We start from the raw sequence: 25,203 nt of genomic DNA on the forward strand, positions 1-25,203 counted from the left end.
TTGTGATCTCTCCTCTTTCATTCATGATTTTATTTATTTGGGTCCTTTTTCTTTTCTTTTTGATAAGTCTGGCCAGGGGTGTATCAATCTTATTAATTCTTTCAAAGAACCAGCTCCTACTTTTGTTACCTGTTCTACTGTTCTTTTGGTTACCATTTCATTGATTTCTACTCTAATCTTTATTATTTCTCTTCTCCTGCTGGGTTTAGACTTTATTTGCTGTCCTTTCTCTAGCTCCTTTAAGTGTAAGGTTCGGTTGTATATTTGAGACCTTTCTTGTTTCTTGAGAAAGGCTTGTATTGCTATATACTTCCCTCTTAGGACCTCCTTTGCTGCATCCCAAAGGTTTTGAACAGTTGTGTTTTCATTTTTGTTTCCATCAATTTTTTAAATCCCTTAATTTCCTGGTTGACCCATTCATTCTTTAGTAGGTTGCTCTTTAGCCTCCATGTATTTGAGTTCTTTCCAAATTTCCTCTTGTGATTGAGTTTCAGTTTCAAAGCACTGTGGTCTGAATATATGCAGGGAATATCCCAATCTTTTGGTACTGTTTGAGATCTGATTTGTGACCCAGTATGTGATCTATTCTGGAGAATGTTCCATGTACACTCGAGAAGAATGTGTATTCTGTTGCTTTAGGATGGAATGTTCTGAATCTATCTGTGAAGTCCATCTGGTCCAGTGTGTCATTCAAAGCCCTTGTTTCCTTGTTGATCTTCTGCGTAGATGATCTGTCCATTTCAGTGAGGGGGGTTTTAAAGTCCCCTATGATTATTATATTATTATCAATGTGTTTAATTTTGTTATTAATTGGTTTATATAATTGGCTGCTCCCATGTTAGGGGCATCAGTATTTACAATTGTTAGATCTTCTTGTTGGATAGACCCTTTAATTATGATATAGTGTCCTTCCTCATCTTTTATTACAGTCTTTGGTTTAAAATCTAATTCGTCTGGTATAAGGATTGCCACCCCAGCTTTCTTTTGCTGTCCATTAGCATGATAAATGGTTTTCAACCCCTCACTTTCAATCTGGATATGTCTTTTGGCCTAAAATGAGTCTCTTGCAGACAACATATTGATGGGCCTTGCTTTTTCATCCAGTCTGATAGCCTGTGTCTTTTGATTGAGGCATTTAGCCCATTTTACATTCTGAGTAACTATCAAAAGATATGAAAGTAGTGCCATTGTATTACCTTTGAATCACCTTTTCTTTTTGTTTTGTTTTGTTAAAGTCTTTTAAAATTTTCACCTTTAGAGCTATATTCTATCCTTTCAGTGTATTTAATTTTATTTTTGTATGTATATAAGTTTTCTTTCTTTACAATTTTGAGATGTAGTTTCTTCTAACAAACCAAACAAAATACACTCAGGATACAGAATATATTCTGTATATTGTCTCTGTTCTTTTCTGGTCTGTGTTACCTTTGGGCTCTCTCTTTGCTTAAAGGATCCCTTTTAATATTTCTTGTAGGGCTGGTTTGGTGATCACAAATTATTTTAGTTACTGTTTGTCCTGGAAGCTTTTTATCACTCCTTCTATTTTGAATAACATCCTAGCTGGATAAAGTATTCTTGGTTGCATATTTTTCTCATTTAGCACCCTGAATATATCATGCCAGGTCTGGCCTGCCAGGTCTCTGTGGATAGGTCTTCTGCCAATCTAATATTTGTACCCTTCTAGATTATGGACTTCTTGTCCTGAGCTGCTTTCAGGATTTTCTCTTTGTCTCTGAGATTTGCAACTTTCACTATTATATGTTGGAGTGTTGATCTATTTTTATTGATTTTGAGAGGGGTTCTCTACTTCTTCTGGACTTGGATGCCTGTTTCTTTCTCCAGACTAGGGAAGTTCTCCACTATAATTTGCTCCTATATACCTTCTGCCTCTCTTTCTCTCTCTTTCCTCTTCTTTGGGGATCCCAATTATTCTAATATTGTTTCATTTTATGGTATCATTTATCTCTCGAATTCTCCCTTTGTGAGCCAGTTGTTTATCTCTCTTTTTCTCAGCTTCTTTATTCACCATCATTTTGTCTTCTATATCACTAATTCTATCTTCTGCCTCATTTATCCCAGGAGTTAGAGCCTCCATTTTTTATTGTATCTCATTAATAGCCTTTTTGATTTGACTTGATTAGATTTTAATTCTTTTATTTCTCTAGAAAGGGATTATCTAGTGTCTTCTATGTTTTCAAGCCTAGCAATATATTTATAATTGTTATTCTGAACTCTAGTTCCAACATCTTACTTATGTCCATACTGATTAGGTTCCTGGCAGTCAGTACTGCCTCTTGTTCTCTTCTTTGAGGTGAGTTTTTCCATCTTGTCATTCTGTCCAGAGAAGAATAGATGAACTGGAGAACAAAATACTAAAATGGCAACAATGATTCCAGAGAAATATACACTAAACAAATCAGAAGAGACCTGAAACTGAAAATTTTTTTTTTTAATTTTTAAAAAAGGAAAGAAAATGAGAATATATTCAGACCAATGACCAGAATAGAGCAATACACTGGATCCTGTGTGTATTTTGGTCCATTTGTTAGAAAACTAGATCCTAAAATTATAAGGAAAGAAAAACTTATATATGTACAAAAATAAATTAAATACAGTGAAAGGATAGAATGTAACTGTAAAAATGAAAATTAATGGACAAGAAAAAAAAGAGAAAAACAACAACAACAACAAAAAGAAGGGATATAAACAGGTGAACAGAACAGAGCAATACACTATATCCTGAGTGTATTTTGTTTGGTTTGTTAGAAGAAACTACATCTCAAAATTGGAAAGAAAGAAAACCTTATATACATACAAAAATAAAATTAAATACACTGAAAGGATAGGCTATAACTCTAAAGGTGAAAATTTTAAAAGACTTTAACAAAACAAAACAAAAAGAAAAAAGAGAGAGAGAACAGGCAGGTAAAGATAACAGAATCATACACTATATTCTGGGTATATTTTGGTCTGTTAAAAGAAACTGCATACCAAAATTGTAAAGAAAGAAAAACTTATATATATATATATACAAAAATAAAATTAAATTCAATGAAGGGATAGAATGTAACTGTAAAATGAAAATTTAAAAAAGATTTTAAAAAGAGTGGATAAAATAAGAAATTGGTTGAAAGAGAAAAAAATTAAAATTGAAAGACTAAAGAATTGTGGGGGAAAAGCCATGAATTCTATATACTATACTCCCCTAGCACTGGAGTTTTGCAGTTCTCAATGATCAGTAAACTTGGTCTTGGCTGGGTGTTCTTGCTGATCTTCTGGGGGAGGGGTCTGTTGCATTGATTCTCAAGTGTCTTTGCCCCGGGCAAAATTGTACTGCCCTTGCCAGGGAGCCAGGCTAAGTATTCTGCTCTGATTTGCTCTATGTGGATTTTGTTCCCTGAAGGCTTTCCATACCGCTTTAGAGGATGAGAATGAAAATGGTGGCCTCTTAATCTACTGCCCCAGAGCGGAAAGCCCGGGGGCCCCACTCCTCTGTGTGCCAGAGAAAAGCAGTCAATCACTCCTGTCTTCCTGGTCTCCTACCTCACTCCATGCTCACCTGGCCTGTGACCAAGCATTTCTCAGGTATAGACCCCATTTGGAGTCTCCAAATCCAGCAGACTCCTGTGGCTCACTCCTGCATGCTCCTTCCAGGGAGGAAGGTGGGGGGTCTCACCAGTTCTGTCACTTGTTAGGAGAGCAGTCACTGACTGCACTGTGGTCTGGGGTTTATGGCAACCCTGAGCGGAAAGCCCAGTCCTGGGCTGACTGACTGTGCTGGCTTCCCAGCTCCAATGTGCAGGAACTCTGCCACACTGAGGCACAGCCGGTGGTCCTGTGACCCCAAGGATCCTGAGACCACACTGCCCCAGCTAGGATTCCGCCCTGCTTAGCCACCTGAGTACCTTTCAGGCTGGGATGTCCCTCATAGGAGCAGACTTCTAAAAGTTCTGATTTGGGGCTCCACTGCTCTATCACTTGCCAATAGCTGGCTTATGGAGGGTCCCTCCCCACCATGGTTTATCTTCCCATATACCACCACAGATTCACTTCTCCACACCTCCTACCTTGCAGAAAGTAGTTACTTTTTTATTTGTAGAGTTGCAGCCAGTTTTCTTAGCTCTCCAGTTGAGTTTGCATGTGTTCGAAATGATTTGATAGCTATCTAGCTGAGTTCCTGGGACCAGATGATACTAAGTCTCCTACTCCTCCACCATCTTGATTTCTCCCTCCCCATTACTCTTCTTAATTCTTTGTCCCTCTTGGATCCACACCTCCTGCCATTTGACTAGAAATAGAGTGTTTTTGCCAGTGCTAATGAGGCTAGGCTTGGCCATATAATTTGCATTGGCCAACAGTCAGTAGAGGGAAGTCAGTTCCAGTGTGCTGTTTCTGCACATTAGCCTCAGGAATCAGTGCACGTTATGGCCAGCCCCTATTTTGTTCTCCTGGTTTGGGATAGTCTGCTGGTCCAAGAGAATGAAAGATCAATAGAGCATAACTGAATCCAACTTGAAGCTTTGAGCTAGCCCAGCTGAGCTTAGTCTAGATGGGTTGATTCCAAAATATCCCCCAAACATGTGTGAGAGAATAGTGTTTGCCACTGGAGTCCACTAAGCTGTGTACTATTTTTTTTTTAAAGATTTTATTTATTTATTTGAAAGAGAGAGAATGAGAGAGAGAGAGCACATGAGAGGGGGGAGGGTCAGAGGGAGAAGCAGACTCCCTGCCGAGCAGGGAGCCCGATGCGGGACTCGATCCCGGGACTCCAGGATCATGACCTGAGCCGAAGGCAGTCGCTTAACCAACTGAGCCACCCAGGCGCCCTAAGCTGTGTACTATTAACAGTCACAAAACATTTTCTAATCCATCTAGGATTGTGAACCTCGCTGTAAAAAAGTCTGTTGCCTTTTCTGTTCTTGGGATATAGTAAATTAAAGTAGTCTCCTGGACTCAAAGGAAATGAGCTCAATAAAATTAATTGTTACATATTGAACAGCTCTGTTAAAATCTTGGTGTCATAATTTAATCATACTGTGCTGACCTTCAGTATTCTTTATAAAATGGAAAAGATAATACCTCTTAATTATTAATTAATAATACCACTTAATTCTGCCTCCTGGAATTCACCTGCTCATTTACTAACTTTTTCGAATACTAGTTATTGAAAACCAACACATTTTCTAGAATAGCCAATGATGAATAAGATGAAGTCCCTGATGACTAAGGTTTCTAAACTACTAGGTACTAAAGGGAAAAAAAGTTACTTTTCAATGCAACAAATACTATAATGAAGTTAAGTGCTTAGGAATTTAGGTATATATGTCAGGTAGAAGCAGTATTTGAGTTGAAACTTAAAGAACTGGGAGAAGGGGAGGGGAGACAGGTTACGTCCACAGACGTTTAATAAATACAAACAAAAAACTAACAACTTTGCATTAAATAAAGCTCTCTAAACAACCTTGACCGCATGATCAAAATTAATATAACCAATAACAGTACAAATAAACTTCTTTTACCTCCTGATATGAAGCATTGAGAAGAACATAATATTGTTTATGTGGGTTTTTTTTTTTTTTGCTAAAAATGCATAACCTGAATCTACTCACAAGGGAATAGAAGAGGAAATAGAAGACAAACCTAAATTAACAGACATTCCACAAAATAACTGGCCTATACTCTTCAAAAATGTGAATGTCATGGAAGACAAAGGAAAACTGAAGGAGTATTCCAGATTAAAGGAGACTAAAGAAACATGACACCTGAATGTATTTGCCACACAGGATACTGGGACATCGGCAAAATCTGAACAAGGTCTGTAGAGGACATAACAGTCCTGTATTGGTGTTCGGTTCCTGATTTTGACAGTTGTACTGGGGTTAGAAAAAAAAAAAACAATGTCCTTGCTTTGAAATAGACACTGAAGTATTTAGGAGGAAATGGGTAAAATGTATGTGTGTGTGTGCATGTGTGCGTGTGCGTGTGGTTGTGTGTGTGTATGTTTGTAGATGGAGAAAGAGGTAGAGGTAGAAGGAGGGATGGATAAAGCAAATGTAGTAAAGTATTAATGTTTGAGGAATCTGGGGAAAAGGTATATGGGAATTCTTTGTGCAATTCTTACAACTTTTACAAGAGTCTGAAATTTTGTCAAAATAAAAATTGAAGCAAAATGAGACAAAAGGATGAGAGGAAGGGTTGAGCCTCGCGTATGGCAATGGTAGAATTAAAGGTACAGGAAACATTCAGGCTCAATCATAGGTACTCACCTAAGCTGGGCATGGCCAGTGAGACTCTGCCCTTTGTTTTAGGTGCAGCATATCACTGTGAAATTAGAATACGGACTTTCCTACGCAAGAATAAAACTCACATAGTTGGAATAAGCTCTGTGGATTACATCCACACTGATTTCCTGGGTTTGATACTGTGCTATAATTTCGTCAGATATTACCACTGGGGGAGACTGAGTACCTCCCCGTACATTTCTTTATGACTTCCTGTCAATCTATAATCACTTCAAAATAAAGATTATTTAACTGCCTTTGTAAACCTTTCTCCAAAAGAAGAAACCTCATGTATTTTTCCAACTTCATATTAAAATGAATGACAACACATGCTGAAATTTTTACCTCTAAACAAGACTTTTTAAATTTAAGTTAGCAATCAATTTAAACAGCTTTTAAATTTAGTATAAAAATTGCAAGAGCCGTTTCTCTAATATTCCTTTTTGAGGTCATAAAGATTCTCTTCTTGACCAAACTTAGGTAGGATCCTTTTAACCCTCTTTTCAACTGGGCCTCAACCTTGACCTATGAAGACTTAAAAAAATCCTAACATCATCTCTAAGGGCTAGAGGCCACATCCCTAGGATGACCCTAGGCCTCCCCCCTCCCCCCGCAAGGACCTGCCTGGGAAAGCTCAAGGCTGCCAAAGGAATTTAGTGTTTGCTCCAGCCAACACTTGATGATGGGGCTCTGGTTTCCCCTTCTCTGTGGGAGGGTAGGGGCTTCACTTTGATAAGCGCCAGCTAACAAACCCAAATGGGTTTGACAGGAACGAGTCCCCCTTCCTGCTTGTTGTAATTCTTCGCTTCTCTGACTCTGCTCAAACTACAGGTCACCCCCTCCTTCATCCCATTTTCCCTTTAAAACACCCATTTACGTCTGTACAAATCAAACTTGAGTTCAGTTCACGCTGAACTCTTTTCCCTATGGTGGTAGTTATTACTGATTAATATCTGTCCTTCCTATTTTCACTAGTATCCAGATTTGTTTATCTTTGGCAGAGCTTAAATTTTATTTTTTATTTGCTTTGTAATGAGAGCACCCAAATTGCCATAAATGCCAGAGGATTCAACCTTTAAGAAAACCTCCAGCAAGACAGGGGAACCCTCCTACACCGTTAGGGGGAGCGTAAGCCAATGCAGCCACTCTGGAAAACAGTATGAAGTTTACTCAAAAAGATGAAAATAGAGCTACCCTATGACCCAGCAATTGCAGTACTGGGTATTTACCCCAAAGATACAAATGTAGTGATCTGAAGAGGCACGTGCACCCCTATATTTATAGCAGCAATGTCCACAATAGCCGAATTGTGGAAAGAGCCGAGATGTCCATTGACAGATGAATGGATAAAGAAGATGTGGTCCATAAATACAATGGAATATTATGCAGCCATCATAAAATTGAAATCTTGCCATTTGCAGCGACGTGGATGGAACTAGAGGGTATTATGCTAAGCTAAATAAGTCAATCAGAGAAAGACAAGTATCATATGAGCTCACTGATACGAGGAATTTGAGAAACAAGACAGAGGATTGCAGGGGAAGGGAGGGAAAAATGAAACAAGATGAAATCAGAGAGGGAGACAAACCATAAGAGACTCTTAATCTCAGGAAACAAACTGAGGGTTGCAGGAGTGGAGGGGGATGGAAGGGATGGGGTGGCTGGGTGATGGACATTGGGGAGGGTATGTGCTATGGTGAGCGCTGTGAATTGTGTAAGACTGATGAATCACAGACCTGTACCCCTGAAACAAATAATACATTATATGTTAATAAAAAAAAATAAAAAGAAAACCTCCAGCAAAACATAGTAATTGTTACTGGTAATGACCAACTATTGTGCACCAGACATTTTGTATTCATTTATTCTCATTCAGTGCTCATTATGGCCATGTGAAAATAGACAGACAAACAAACAAACAAGCGACAACATTCATAGGTGAATTCAACATGTTTATATCCCAAGCTCCTGCTCATGCTGCTACCCTGGTCAGGCTATATGATGCAAACAATTGTGAATTCCCCAAGGGAGCTCCATACAAGTAAATAGAGACAATAACAGGCATGACAGTATTAGAGATTCTTACTTGTGTTTCGAAACCAGATTGCTGACAAGTTCTAAGCCTAACCTGTCTTTAAGTCCCGCAGGTGCGCTAGCTGATGAGTAATTTCGGGTGCTCTCTCCTCTAGCACCAACAGGCCATGCATACCACACTAGAGAATCTCTATCCCGGTGCACCCTCTAACCACCTGTTAAAAAAAACCAAACCAATCTCCTTTCTTGCTCTCCCAAGCTATTTTGGGGTCTACTTGGGGAATTCTCCTTGCTTTCCTCCAAGTGTCTCATTATATGAGAAATAAACCTTTTGATCTTTTGTATGTGTGTCACAGGTCATCGGTCTTGACACCCAAATCAAATTTTGTGTGAGGGTTCATCTTTTTCCTTCAGAGGAGCCACAACGACGACAGACCATTTAAATGTTTAAATTTAAATCAGTGTGGGGTGCCTGGGTGGCTCAGTTGTTAAGCGTCTGCCTTTGGCTCAGGTCATGATCCCAGGGTCCTGGGGTCGAGCCCTGCATCGGGCTCCCTGCTGAGCAGGAAGCCTGCTTCTCCCTCTCCCACTCCCCCCGCTTGTGTTTCCTCTCTCACTGTGTCTCTCTCTGTCAAATAAAAAAATAAAAAAATAAATTTAAATCAATGTATTTTTAAAGTAGTTTCAATTCACTTAGTATTAAAATCATAGAAGAAACTTGTCTGTACAATGGAGCCCATAGGTAGTGGATATGTAGTTAACATAAAAGCAGCAAGAATTCACTGCGCATGTGGATGTTGACACCGTGCATATTCTCCAATAACTGGGCAAACTCCAACCTTCATTGTCAAAAATGCAAAGATTTCTGGTTGGTAAAATCAGCTTGGAATGAACGTACTTCATGTAAAAAGAACACATTTTCAAAAACAGTTGGTGTGTATTTTGTCCTGGAGGGAATATATATTTCTTTAGGGAGCTTAGCAATGGTTATGAAAACAGTATAAAATCTGTCAGTATTCCATTATGGCCCTATTTTATACATTCATTTCCAATAAATATTTTGTACTCATTACTGACTTTTGACTTTGGGTGTGAGAGAAAGAAAACATAAAAGCATGAAACAGTGGTTATAATTTTCAGTTAAAAATTACTTTAATGTTTCTTTGGAATAACATCTCTTCTAATAAAAAGTTAAAAGTCAATGCTGTCAGAAAAACTAAATTCTTTCAAATTCTCTTAAAACAAAGACAAACTTTTATACATTCTTTGCTTTGGCATTCCCATAATTGCTATTTGGTGTTTAAAAGGAACACGATCAGATAGAAGGAGAAAGTTAGTAGAAAGTAAAATTTTATGCAGAAATTGAGCAGCACATTTCAGTATTAACAGAAGTCCTGTAATAAAATTCCCGTGCCATATTCACATATTAGTCCCAATAAAAAGAAATACCAGTTTTCAGAAGCAGCATAATTGCCATCTGCTATAATTTTGCCCCTTGTGTTGAGCTCAAGACCATGTTCTTCATACACATGAAGCAACAAATATGGATACTTCTGTGTTAAAGCACAGAATAGAAAAAGCCTCTGATGAAAATCTCTCGCTTACCATGAATATTTAAATTATTTTCCTCCAGTTGTATGTTCGAAGGACTCATGCATAGTATCTCTGTCAAATAAGCTGAACAGATTCAATACCTCCCCTCTGAGAATTTATGCTATAAACCAGCCCATATTCAAATGTATATGCTTTGAACGGGGTAAAATAGCCATAAAACATCTGTAAATACTGTTTACGAGGGTGGGAAGTTTTAATGCTCTACTTCATTCATTGCTGGACAGCACTGTCATCCAATAGCCGCTACTATTCACATGCAGTTGCAAAGTGTATCAAATATAGAGGAGACAGGGACGCCTGGGTGGCTCAGTCGGTTAAGCTGCTGCCTTTGACTCAGGTCATGATCTCAGGGTCCTGGGATCGAGCCCCACATCGGGCTCCTTGCTCAGCGGGGGGCCTGCTTCTCCCTCTGCCTGCCTCTCCCCCTGCTTGTGTTCTGTCTCTCTCTCTGACAAATAAATAAAATAAAATCTTTTAAAAAGAAATATAAAGGAGACAGGAATAATATAAAGTCAATGGGCAGCCATGAATAATTTCCATTTACTCTTTCAAAATTTTAGTAAGTAATCATTATTCATTTCTTAGACATTTGAGAGCAAATGGTGTACAAGGTGCCCGAGTTCAAGGAACTAACCCTCTAGGAGAGGAGACAGAAATCTGAATGCACACCTGCCATGTGGGGCAACCAGTTCAGCGACAGAACTGTGTACCAGATGCGGTAGAAAGAGTTAACTTAGCTCTGGTGGCTGAAGGAAGGCAGCGAGGACATTTAAGCCTGGGGTGCAAGAAAGGGAGTCAGGGAGGAGGTGAGAAGAAGGGTGTGGGACCAGAGTCAAGGGCAAGTCCAAAGCAAATAAACATGGAAGAGTGTGCCAGAGTCTGGCTGATGTCATGATCACACTGTCTGGTGCGGTGCTGAGAGCTGAGATTGTTTTATAAGACAGACTGGTCTGGAGGCCTCTGGAAGTCATATTTTTTTTTTCTTTTCTTTTTTTTAAAGATTTTATTTATTTATTTGAGAGAGAGAGAATGAGAGACAGAGAGCCCGAGAGGGAAGAGGGTCAGAGGGAGAAGCAGACCCCCTGCCGAGCAGGGAGCCTGATGCGGGACTCGATCCCAGGACTCCAGGATCATGACCTGAGCTGAAGGCAGTCACTTAACCAACTGAGCCACCAAGGCGCCCCCGGAAGTCATATTTTCCATCCAAGCATGGGGGAACGTGTCAGTCAGGGGTGGGTGCAGGAACCACAAACAACTCCAGATAATTAAAGCAGAAAGGCAATTAATACAGTCAGTTAGATGTTTGCAAGATCTGTGAAAGGATGGGTCTGGGTTTAACCTCTTGGAATTACACAAAACAACACACACAGAACAGAAAAATAGAACTACTATTTCTGAGGTCACCACAGCGGAACTTTGCTGGAAATAAGAAGCTAAAACTAGTTCCTCTGCCATCATTGCCTCTCAATGGCTAGAAGTCCACACACTGGACGCCGGCTGGGTGCTGGGGGGCTTCATATTCCCATGAACTCGCTTGCTGGAAGCACCACCCAAAACTTACGGGAAAATGAACTCGGTCCACCCCTGCTTTTCAAATTTCTCATGATTGCATCAATCCAGAATCCTGGCATCAAACAAGTGTGGGAAGTGTAACTTTTAGCTTTCCAAAATTCTTCTTTCCCAAATAGAGAAAATACATAAAGGGGTTTGAGTGAACCAACACAGAGTGTCCAGACAAAATGTTAAAAGAGTTGCTAGAAAAATGAAGAAAAGAGAAATTGCTCTCCCCCATTTAATTGGGAAAGCTTAAGAATGGAGATTATGAGAGCTCTCTGAAGAAGGCAAAGTAAGCTTCTGAGCAAACAAAGAAGAATTTATTTCAGTCCTGGGGAAGTGTATGAAGGAAGAAAAGAAGTTGAAACTCACAATAAAAATTTAAGGGAGTTGTAAACATAGACTCGTCTGCCACTGCGTGGGCCCCTGTCACCTGAAAAGGCCAAAGAGGGGCAGGTAACTGGGCACCCCGAGGCAGGTGGACTCCGGAGTATGTAGCAGCCGGTGTTCTTGCCGGGGAAGGGGAGGTTATTTAAAGCGATTCGTGAGGCTATCTCCCCAGTCCGTGGAAACTGGGATACAAAAGCCATGTCAATCTCATTTATTGCAAGAACATGGCAGCAGGACGGGAATGGCCTGTGTAGAAGAGTAGAAGTCAGTGTCCGAGTGGGAGTGTAGCTGTAGAAGCAGAAGGGCCCCCGGGCACTCACTAGGGAAGTGCGCGCACTCGCTCAGTGCCGCGAGAATGCTGTAGTCAGTTTTCACAACACTTGGATGACCTTAGTACATCTCGCTTATCTTCCCTTGACCCGATTTGAAAGCCACCAAGGGGTCTTTGATAAAAATGCTGGCCTTTAGCTACCTCGATATCGGGAACTACATGCTCCGGATAGGAGTGAGAGGAGGACATCCCCCGTTATAAATATATACATTTATATTCTGCCTTACAGACCTTAACACCATGACCATGCCACAGGAACTCTCGTCTGTGGTCAGGCGATGTTCAAGTGTCCAGGAAAAGGAGGCTGAGATTCAAATACTAGAGTGATAAGGAGCCCCGAGAGGCTGAAATCCTAAACAACAACCCCATCTGCATCTCCCACAACTATGAAGGAGTCCAAGGAAGGCTTAGAGACACTGTGGTACCCCTTAAGCCATTGTTAAATTATTCCTCCATGGGCCCTAGTTAAGTAGGATTTACCCATGCCTTTGACAGGAAAGAACATCTGGGAACTGGCTCTTAAAATAGAAAGTGAGGGGCATTTGGGTAGCTTAGTTGGTTAAGTGTCGGACTCTTGGATTTGGCTCAGGTCATGATCCCAGGGTCCTGAAACCAAGTCCTGAGTTGGGCTCCACGCTCAGCATGGAGTCTGCTTGAGGATTCTCTCCCTCTGTCCCCCACCCACTCATGCTCTCATGCTTTCTCTCTAAAATAAATACATCAATCTTAAAAAAAAAAAAAAAAGAAAAAAAAGAAAATGAAATTAGATGGAGGAATCTCCTCTCTGTATTAGGGTCCTTGTGTAACTTCCAAAGCATGTCTGTGTGTGGAGGCAGGTATTTTATCCTAAATATCCCATGGTGATTTCATTTTTGTCTTATTGTTCATATCCCTAAATACCTCTCTTGGAATGGAGTCTGATAGTTGGATTCTACAAAGATCTGTTAGAGGAGTTACATACGGGTTTGGCAATGCTGCATGGAAATACCATGTTCTCTGAGTAACGGCCCTTGCTTTATGGAGACAACACCAAATTGCTCAGTTGTTTCATGAATGTTTCCTTCTATCAATCCCTCCCTCAAAATGTGCTGACAGTGCCCTGTATCATGGCATTTCAACGCACACATTCATTTTTCATTTATTTAAAAAAAAAAAGAGAAGTTTGCTGAATTTCTACAGACAAGGCACTGTGGGGTACAGAAGACTAAATTTGGTATGATAAAACATGCATTTATGGCCAGGGGTGAGAAATAAGGAAGGAATAAAATAGCTCGGAGGAGGATAATGAATGACAAATGTCACAATGAAAATATAGAACTGTCATTTCTACCTAGGATAACTGAGAAAGCTTGCATATCTTTTGAGCCACGAAGGATGGGCAACATTTAGTCGGGGACAAGTATGAATCTTAGCAGAGAGTCAAGAAGAGCATGAGTCTTTTGTGGCAAACAGTGAAATGATTTTTTGGCTAGTGGTTAGGATGCAGGAAAAGTAATCACAAAGCCTTTTGAAATGTTTGCAGGTGGGTGTGTTTTTGTTGCTCTTAGGTGCCCAGAGTATATGACCGTGCAGCATCATTTAATGATGCTTTAGTGAAACATTTCAAAGTAGGCCAGCACAAAAGCATTCAATGTAAGCCAGATGGTCCTACCCAGAGTGAGAGGCATTTCTGAGCCAAATTCCTATGCCAGTTTGTTGCACTGGCAACTAGAGGGAAGATCTGGGCCAATATAAGCCTAGATTTTTTTCAAACCACAAGCACCTTTGAATAGGAGCATCCTGGGCTGAAACTGAGCCTTGGAGAGAGTTTTGGGCTAGTGAACAAAAGCAAGGTTTCTAGAGTCAGACCGCCTATATTTCAGTTCTGGCTCAACCCCTTTTTGGCTGTGTATTCCTGAAGAAGTCACCTACTTTCCCTAAACCTTATCTTTAAAACGAGGACAATAATAGCACCTACCTCATGTGGTTATGATGAGAAATAAACAAACTAATGAATACAAAGCAACTGGTATAGAGTATGAACTCTGAATATTAGCTGTGCTGGTGGTGCTGGTGAGTCAGCAGGCATTTCAGATGCAGGCCAGTCCTGGGGATTGCAGAATCAGCTGGGCCTACCTGGGAATTCCCAACAGTGACTCCAATCTTCTAAATCGATTGTATTTCCAGAAACTGCACTTACAATAAATGCTGTCTCCCAAAGCTCTGAACATCACTTCCCTAGTTATTGTCCTGCCCCAGATAGTTTATAAGACAAGTTTGGAATAAAAATCCATCTAGGGGCGCCTGGGTGGCTCAGTCGTTAAGTGTCTGCCTTCGGCTCAGGTCATGATCCCAGGGTCCTGGGATCGAGTCCCACATCGGGCTCCCTGCTCCGCGGGAAGCCTGCTTCTCCCTCTCCCACTCCCCCTGCTTGTGTTCCTGCTGTCGCTATCTCTCTCTCTGTCAAATAAATTAATTAAAAAAAAATCCATCTAGGGCCCGGGAGATGGGCATACCAATGAGGAACAACTGAAATATTGGTCCAAAGTTCAGTGGTTAAAATGGGGGATTGTGTTACTTGAGGAAATTTATAAAACATTTTCTTTGCTCATATAGAAAATGTCTTAGACATTTTTTAAATTTAAACTGAAAATTGCCTTGACCACACACACACACACACACACACACACACTTGACAGGGTTCAGCCTTCTTTAATCAACTGCATAGAATTGCATTGTATGGTTATACCATAATTTAACATTTCCTCTGTTGATTGACATCTGGGTTATTTCCAGTCTTCTGCAAGCAAAATTATAGTGAATAAATTGTATATATGTAAAAAAGAATAAGTTGGTTATTAGTTTTTGTAGACAAGCATCTTGGTGTTTAACTCATAAGAGTAGGACTTGAGACAAGCAAGCAAGGCCTATGTAGCTAATATTTCATTCCCCATGCAATGCCTTCTGAAAAGGCTTGAAATTTTCTGGTTAGAGAGGAAAGATACTGTTATTTGCTATCGCTCTTCATTTTTAAGTGAAGTTCTAATGAACTGTGTGTGGATATATAAATCATTCAACGGTGAAGAAGCTTCAGAAATAAGGTTTGAACAGGTTCTGATATTCTTGTTGAGTGTTAAATACTCCTAACATTTTTTTTTTCACTGTAGCTTCTGCACAGGGAAGAGGAGGGGGCCCCAATCAAATCTTCCATCCCTTTTCCTCTTGGAAGTCAATGCTCAGCCATTTGGGCATGAGAAAATTTGGGAACAGGATACAATGATTCTTAATGTGCTCTTTTGTCCCTGAATTAGGAGAAGATTTAATAAAATCCCTTTCGCCCTTTGTCTACCTGTCACATTAAACCACTGTAATATTTTCTCTCAGTGATTACAGAACTGAGAATTATGGAACACAGTATCAGGCTTGGTAATTTTTAAACTGAAAAATTTATTACATGAATGTAGCAATGAAAAGTTGCTTCAAATAAGTTGCCAAGAAACCGCACAGTATAGAGCTCAAGGACATCAGATTTTCTACTGTTCTACTCAGTAACTTAAGAACTTAACAATTTTGTAAAGTAGGGACATATAATATGCTGATGGGCTTCCCATTTGTTTTAAAGTGTTTTAAGTACAAACCTATCAGCTCCATGTTTTCTTTAGCTAAGTTCTCCACAATGGAAATCTTTTTTTTTTTTCCCCTCATCAATATCTTGTTTGTTCTGATTCTTGTCCTTGAGGATCTAAGAATATTAGAGCTAGTGGTATTGTTACTATTCAGCCATTTAGGCAAGCCTCTCCTTTTAAGATGAGAAAGTGAGCTCAAGCCGATTTAGAAACAGTGAAACTCTACATTTTTTTCTATTCTATAGGAATGTTCAACTCTTTGGATTGCAAACTCCTTGAGGGTTGGAATTTGTTTTACTTTTTTTTTAATTTAATTTTTTTATGTTATGTTAGTCACCATACATCATTAGTTTTTGATGTAGTGTTCCATGATTCATTGTTTGCATATAACACCCAGTGCTCCATGCAATACGTGCCCTCTTTAATACCCATCACCAGGCTAACCCATCCACCCACCCCTCTCCCCTCTAGAACCCTCAGTTTGTTTCTTGGAGTCCATAGTCTCTCATGGTTCATGTCCTCCTCCGATTCCCCCCCTTCATTTTTCCCTTCCTTCTCCTAATGTCCTCCATGCTATTCCTTATGTTCCACAAATAAGTGAAACCATATGATACCTCTCCAAAGGCTAGTGACACAAAAGCAAAAATGAACTTTTGGGACTTCATCAAGATAAAAAGCTTCTGCACAGCAAAGGAAACAGTCAACAAAACAAAGAGGTAACCCACAGAATGGGAGAAGATATTTGCAAATGACATATCAGATAAAAGGCTAGTATCCAAAATCTATAAAGAACTTCTCAAACTCAACACCCAAAAAACAAATAATAAAGTCAAAAAATGGGGGAAGACATGAACAGACACTTCTCCAAAGAAGACATACAAATGGCTGACAGACACATGAAGAAATGTTCATCATACTTAGCCATTGGGGAAATTCAAATCAAAACCACATTGAGATACCACCTTACACCAGTTAGAATGGCAAAAATGGACAAGACAGGAAACAACAAATGTTGGCGAGGTGGTAGAGAAAGGGGAACCCTCTTACACTGTTGGTGGGAATGCAAGTTGGTACAGCCACTTTGGAAAACTTGTGTGGAGGTTCCACAAAAAATTAAAAATAGAGCTACCCTATGACCCAGCAATTGCACTCCTGGGAATTTGTTTTACTTTAATAAATCCCCAGTGATACAATGTTGGCAATATTACAGATGTTGCAACAGTATGTTCGGAATGCAGATACCTCTCTGCCCCTAGTCATACAGTGGGAAGGTCAGTAGCACAACCAGGTTGAGCCCTATACCTACTGATCACTAGTGAAGAACTCTGCCACTGAATTCTTCCTCCCAAATTGTCTCCTACTAGGAGAAAAAAAAAAATCTATGTCTTTGCTTTCCATATAAAAAGAATTCTAAACATTTCTGCAAATACTAGCCAAACTATTCTACTTTCAAATTTGGCTTCAAACTTCCAAGTAGATGTTACCATGATAGTTGACACAGAATTTCCCAACTCCAATAAATAATAACAAAAATTTAAAACTCAGAGAAAAAGCTAGTAGGAGTTAAACAAAATGGAACAACTCAAGGCCACAAATTTCATAGAAAGAGAGGGAGAGAAAGAGAATGAAAAGAAAAAAAGTTAGAAAAGGAAAGAATCATAAAACATTGGTTTATCTCCTAACTTTTTCTTCGCTCTTTGATAGGTGGTACTGGGGATATCAACAAAATTAAGACCCCCCCCCCAAAAAAAACAAATGAGACTCCACATGAAGTGGTTTTAAAGCTGAAGGCAAATTATGCCAAGGGAATATACTAATTCCTGGAAGAGAATATATGTGTATATTTTTAAAGATTTTTTATTTATTTATTAGAGAGAGAGAGAGTGTGTTTGTGTGTGCACGCGTGAGAGTGGGGGAAGGGGAGAGGGAGAAGGAGAAGGAAAAGCAAACTCCCCACTGAGCGGGGAGACAGATGCGGGACCCAGGACCCCAGGATCATGATCTGAGCCGAAGGCAGATGCTTAACCAACTGAGCCACCCGAGCCCCAAAGGTATATTTAAAACCACCTAAAATTCATATGGAAATGCAAGGACACAGAATAATAGCCAAACCATTTTCAAAAAGAACAAAGTTGGAATACTTATACTTCCTTATTTCAGAATTTACTACAAAACCACGGTAATTAAGATAATGTGGTACTGATATAAGGGTAGACATTTAGATCAGTGAAATAGAAATGAGGGTCCAGAAGTAGAGTCTCATATTTATGATCAACTGATTTTCATCAAAATACCAAGACAACTGGTAGAGGAATTATCTCTTCAACAAATCTCAAAGCACAAATGACAACACAAAGAATGAATTGGCTTCATAAAATTAAATACGTTTGCACTTCAATGGATACCATCAAGAAAGTAAAAAAACAACCCATAGAATGGGAAAAATATTTGCATATTATATATTTAAGAGACTTGTGTCTAAAATATATAAAAGACACGTATATTCAGTAACAGAAAGGCAACTAATGCAATTAAAATATAGGTAAAGAATTTGAATAGAAATTCCCCCAAAGAAGATGCACAAGTGGCCAATAAGCAAATAAAAAGATGTTAAACAATATTACTTACCAGGGAAACAAAAGTCAAAATCATCATAAAATGCCATTTATATGCACTAGGATGGCTATGCTAAAAAAGAGATAATAGTAAGTGTTGACAAGGATGTGGAGAAATTGCACTCTGACACATTGTTTGTGAAATGTAAAATAATGCAGCTACTTAGTAAAAGAGTCTAGTAGTTCCTCAAGAGGCTCACTGTAGAGTTACCATATGGCCCAAAACCCCCATTCTTAGGTCTGTATGGAAGAGAAATGAAAACATGTCCATTCAAAAATGTGTACGTAATGTTCATAGTAGCATATCTATCAGAGCAAAAAGTAGGAACAAGTCAAATATAAATCAATGGATAATAAAATATAGTAAATCCACACAATGGAATATTATTTGGCAATAAAAAGGGATGAGTTTTAATACATGTTACAATATGGATGAACCTTGAAAACATGCTTACTGAAAAGCCAGTCAGATAAGATCACATAATCTATGATTCGACTTATATAAAATGTCCAGAATCCACAAATCTATAGACTGAAAATAGATGAGTGGTTGCTTCGGACTGCAGGGGATGCAATGGCTGAGGCGAGGTGTGATAGCTAAAGAGTTTCTTTTAAGGGTTATAAAGATGCTCTAACACTGATTATGGAGATGGATGCCCAACTCTGCAAACATACTAAAAGTCATTCATGTACCCTTGAAATGGATACATTTGATGAGATGTAAACTATATCTCAGTAAAGCTGCTTTAAAAATAGAACAAAGGATTTCCAGGCAAGATGGCAGAGAAGGACGACTCTGAGCTCATCTTATCCCATGAATACAACTAGAAAACATCCACATCAGTGTAAACAACCCAGAAAATGATCTGAAGACTGACAGATGTATTGTAGAGAAGAGGCTAAATGTAGAGAAGAGGCCATATCGAAGAGGATAGGAAGGGTGGAGATGAGATTGGGAGCTAAATGGACCCTTAGGACTATCCATGGGAGGGAGGGACACTGTGGATACAGAGAGGGGATAGAAATAGACCTCACACCAAGCACCCCAGGCCCAGGGAACCCCCATGGGGAAGATGAATCACTATAACATTTGGCCTTGAAAACCAGAGGGGCCTACTTTTGAGAGTTTTTTTTTTACAATCAGTGGGGCTTAACAACTAGAACCTTAAAAATCAGCAGGCTCGGGGCGCCTGGGTGGCTCAGTTGGTTAAGCGACTGCCTTCGGCTCAGGTCATGATCCTGGAGTCCCTGGATCGAGTCCCGCATCGGGCTCCCTGCTCGGCAAGGGAGCCTGCTTCTGCCTCTGACCCTCCCCCCTCTCATGTGCTCTCTCTCTCTCATTCTCTCTGTCTCAAATAAATAAATAAAATCTTGAAAAAAAAAATCAGCAGGCTCAGCTCCAGAAGAGTCAGGAAGTCAAGAGGAAACTGAGTCCCTAACCTTAAAGAGATAGCACAGCAAACAGCCCTGTGGAGATACAGCATAGAATCAGGAGTTTGAAAAACACCTGGGTATATGGGAAGACTTATTTACTAATATCAGAGTATGTGCTGGAGGGTCAAGGATCTTTAGGAGACTCCTCCATGAACAAAGGAGTTGGCAGGTGCCATTTCCTTCCCCTATGACCAGCCTAGACACACAGGCACCTTTAGGAAGCTGTGTATCGCCAACACTCACTACCTAAGTTGCTAACAGAGTGCCACACTCCCATGTTCTCCTGCAAACATGCCCCTTCAGCCAGGCCCCAGCTGCAGGTCTCCTCTCATAGGAGACCCACACAAACCCTGCTAACGCCACATGCCCACTCCCAAGCTCTCCTGCAGACTCACCAACTCCAACCCTGCATCAGGAGTTTTCTAATGCTGCTCCAGGTCCCTCCCATCAAGAGACATGAGCAAAGCTTACTAACATTGTATGCCCCACCCCTGCAGTCTCCAATGTATGCCCTTGGCCAGAGACCATCCAAAGTGATACCACAAGCCTGGCAGTGTGTAAGCAACCCCGACAGAGGCCAGCACCACAAGAAGCAAGAAAAATCTCAGACAACCTACCCCTACACTTAAAGATCTAGGAAAAGAAGAAAAAATAAAACACCAAACCAGTAGAAGAGAAGATAAAAAAAAGATTCAAACAGAAATAAAGGAAATGGAAAACTGAAAACACAATAAAACAGGCCAGTGAAACCAGGAGCTAGTTCTTTGAAAAGATCAATAAAACTGTTAATTCTCTAGTCAGACTCAACAAAAGAGAGGGAGGGAGAGGGAGGGAGAGAGAGACTCAAATAAAATCATAAATGAGAGAGGAAAAATAATAACCACCAGCACAGAAATACAAACAATTTTAAGAGAGTATTATGAAAAATTATATGCCAACAAATTGGACAACTGAGAAGGAATGGATAAATTCCTAGAAACATATGACCTCCCAAAAGTGAAGCAGGAAGAAATAGAAAATTTGAACTGACTGATTACCAACAAAGACATTGAATCAGTAATCAAACTACCCCCAACGAACAAAAGTCCAGGACCAGATGGCTTCACAGGTGAATTCTACCAAACATTTAAAGAAGTTAATACCTACTCTTCCTAAGCTATCCCAAGAAACAGAAATCCCCAAATTCATTCTACAAAACCTGCATTACCCTGAAAACAAAACCAGGTGAAGACACTACAAAAAAGAGAACTACAGGCCAGTATCTCTAATGAACACAGATGCAAAAATCCTCAACAAAAATTAGCAAAACACATCCAACAGTACATTTAAAAAAATCATTCATCATGATTAGGTGGGATTTATTCCTGGAATGCAAGGGTGGTTCAGTATTTGCAAATCATTCAATGTGATACATTGCATCAACAAGAGAAAGGATAAAAACAATATGAACATTGTAATAGATGCAAAAAAATTATTTGACAAAATACAATATCCATTCATGATAAAAACCCTTATCAGGGGCGCCTGGGTGGCTCAGTCGTTAAGTGTCTGCCTTCGGCTCAGCTCATGATCCCAGGGTCCTGGGATCGAGCCCTGCATCGGGCTCCCTGCTCGGCGGGAAGCCTGCTTCTCCCTCTCCCACTCCCCCCGCTTGTGTTCCCTCTCTCGCTGTATCTCTCTCTGTCAAATAAATAAATAAAATCTTTAAAAAAAAAAAACCTTATCAGAGTAGGTTTAGAGGGAAAATGTCTTAATAAAGGCTATCTCTGAAAAACCCACAGCTAACATCATACTCAATGATGAAAAACTGAGAGCTATCCCCCTAAGATCGGAACAACACAAGGATTTCCACTCACACCACTTTATTCAACATAGTACTGGAAGTCCCAGCCACAGCAATCAGGCAAGAAAAAGGAATTAAAGGCATCCAAACTGGTGTAAGGAAGAAGTAAAACTTTCACTATTTGCAGATGACATTATACTATATACAGAAATCCCTAGGACTCCACCAAAAAACTACTAGAGCTGATAAATGAATTCAGTAAGGTCAGTCACATGACACAAAATCAATGTACAAAAATCCATTACATTTCTGTACACTAATAAAGAAGTAGCAGGGAGACAAATGAAGAATATAACCCCATTTACGATTGCACCAAAAATAATAAAACACCTTGGAACAAACTTAACCAAGGTGAAAGACCTGTACTCTGAAAACTACAAAACCACTGATGAGAGAAATTGAAGACACAAATGAAAAGACATTCCATGCTCGTGGATTGAGATAAAAATATTGTTAAAATGTCTATACTACCCAAAGCAATCTACAGATTTAATACAATCTCTATCAAAATATCAACAGCATTTTTCACAAAACTAGAATAGATAATCCTAAAATTTGTATGGAACCACAAAAGACCCAGAATAGCCAAAGCGATCTTGAAAAAGAACAAAATTGGGGTATCACAATCCCAGATTTCAAGATATACAATAAAGCTGTAGTAATCAAAATAGTACTATACTGGCACAAAAATAGGCACATAGATCAATGGAAGACAGTAGAGAGCCCTGAAATAAACCCACAATTCTATGGTCAATTAATCTTCAACAAAGGAGGCAAGAGGAAAAAGGACAAGGGGAAACAGCCTCTTCAATAACTGGTGTTGGGAAAACTGGACAGCTACATGCAAAAGAATGAACAGGGCCCCTTTCTTAGACCATGCCCAAAAATAAACTCAAAATGAATTAAGGATCTAAACATAGACCTTAAATCATAAAAATCCTAGAAGAGATCACAAGCAGTAATTTATCTGACAATGGCCTTAGCAACATTTTTCTAGATATGTCTCTTGAGGCAAGGGAAATAATAGCAAAAATAAACTTTTGGGACTACATCAAAATAAAACGCTTCTGCACAGTGAAGGAAACAATCAACAAAACTAAATGGCAACCTACAGAATGGGAGAAGATATTTGCAAATGATATATCTGATAAGTAGTAGCCAAAATATATAAAGAACTTATTCAACTCCACACCAATAAAAGAAAGAATTCAATTTAAAAAGGGCAGAATATATGAACAGACATTTCTCTAAAAAAGACATATAGATGGCCAATAGATACATGAAAAGATGCTCAACATTACTCATCATCAAGGAAAGGCAAGTGAAAATCACGATGAGATATCACCTCACACCTGTCAGAATGGCTAAAATCAGAAACACAAGGAAAAAGTACTGGTGAGGATCAGAGAAGGAGCACTTTTACACTGTTGATGGGAATGCAAACTGGTGCAGTTACTGTGGAAGACAGTACAGAAGTTCCTCAAAAACTTAAAAATAGAATTATCATATGATCCATTAATTATACTACTGGGTATTTACCCAACAAATATGAAAACAAAAATTTGAAGGGATATATGTACCCCTATGTTTACTGCAGCATTATTTACTATAGCTAAATTATGGAAACATCTGAAGTGTCCATTGATAGATGAATGGCCAAGATGTGGTACCCACACACGCGCACGCGCGCGCACACACACACACACACACACACACACAGGAATATTATTCAGTCATAAACAAAAGAATGAAATCTTGCCATTTGCAGCATCTATGGATCTAGAGAGTATAATGCTAAGTGAAATAAGTCAGAGAAAGATAAATATCATGATTTCACTCATATGTAGAATTTAAGAAACAAAACAAATGAAGAGAAAAAGAGACAAACCAAAAAACAGACTCATATGGAGAACAAACTGCTCGGTACAGAGCGGAGGAGGCTGGGAGGATGGGTGAAACAGCTGAAGGGGATTAAGAGTATAATTATGATGAGCACTGAATAATGTACAGAATTGTTGAATCTCCTTATTGTACACCTGAAATTAATATAACACTTAAAACTTAAAAAATAAGTAAAAAAGTAAAAAATAGAACAGAGGAATTCTTGGGAAAAAACCAATTCTCTTAACAAAAATCTCCAAAATTCAGAAATTCAAGGATCATCAGATTTTTTAAACAATTAAGGAATGCTAATTCTCAAAATCACACATATTTCAAAAAGATCTGAGGCCTGTTTTGCTAGATTTGAATAATATAAATAGCCCCCACATATAACTTTATATTTCTCATTTTTACTATCATTTAACTTATTAATTCCTTTCTTGTTCAATTTTCATTTCTTTCACTTACTGCTGAGAATCACTAAACTTTATTTTAAAGAATAATTTTAGATAGATTTTTTTATAGTGTTATCAAATACACTGAGGAAAAGATAATGTTCTCTTTCTTTGAAATGTAATCCTTCTTTGTTAACTTCAGTGTAAATATGCATAAGGAATGACTCACATTTAAATAACTACAAATAAAATCCAGGAACTATATTTAAGGAGAGCCAGATTGTCATCCTGTAGGTCTTCTAAGCTCTGAAACTGCAGCCAGTGGTTATATATCCTGTTATTCTCAACTTCTTAAAATGTAGGAATTATCCCTTCATATTTTTCATAACAATTCACCCACCACAAAGCATATTTGTTTGGAGACCTCTTCAGTGACTTTTTACAACAGGGAGAATAAATTATAGATTTCTATCATTTAAATGTTTCATTCCTAGGGGTGGCCTCAGAGTATTTGAATATGACTAGTCTTCTTCATTATTGTTATTTTAACCTTATATTCATACAGATAACATGAATTTTTCTCTCCTTTTGGAAAAGCTTTTTGTGTGTACATGTGCATTTGAGTCCTCTTAGAAGGGCCAATATCAGTGGTCGGTCTCATATCCACTGATGAAGAACATGTCTTTTACATCTGCATTTTACTATGTCATATGACAAAAGCTAAGGCAAAGTTCTGGATGATGAGCAGCCAAAAGTGTCTTAAAAGCTGAGAACAGGGTGCCTGGGTGGCTCAGTTGGTTAAGCGACTGCCTTCGGCTCGGGTCATGATCCTGGAGTCCCTGGATGGAGTCCTGCATCGGGCTCCCTGCTCGGCAGGGAGTCTGCTTCTCCCTCTGACCCTCCCCCCCTCATGTGCTCTCTCTCTCTCAAAAAAAAAAAAGCTAAGAACAAGTTATGCTCAGAATGCGTGAGTTTCTGGAATGGATATCAAAACTTAGCTGCTATGGAACCAGCATTCCATTCATTGTGGGAACTTGCTTTTTGAAAAGGAGTACCCCTAAGTTAAAAATGGTATTTGAATCTAGCCTCCTACATAAATTAGCACAGTTACCTCTCACAGTATGGTGGAAAGCACATGGACTTTGAGATCATGGACCCTACGTCTAACTCTGTTCTGGCATCTTCTATTAGGGCCACTTGAAGCCAATGACTCCAATTCTCCTTAC

This window comes from Neomonachus schauinslandi, chromosome 2, assembly GCF_002201575.2.
Source record: "Neomonachus schauinslandi chromosome 2, ASM220157v2, whole genome shotgun sequence".
In the NCBI taxonomy this organism is placed as follows: Eukaryota; Metazoa; Chordata; class Mammalia; order Carnivora; family Phocidae; genus Neomonachus; species Neomonachus schauinslandi.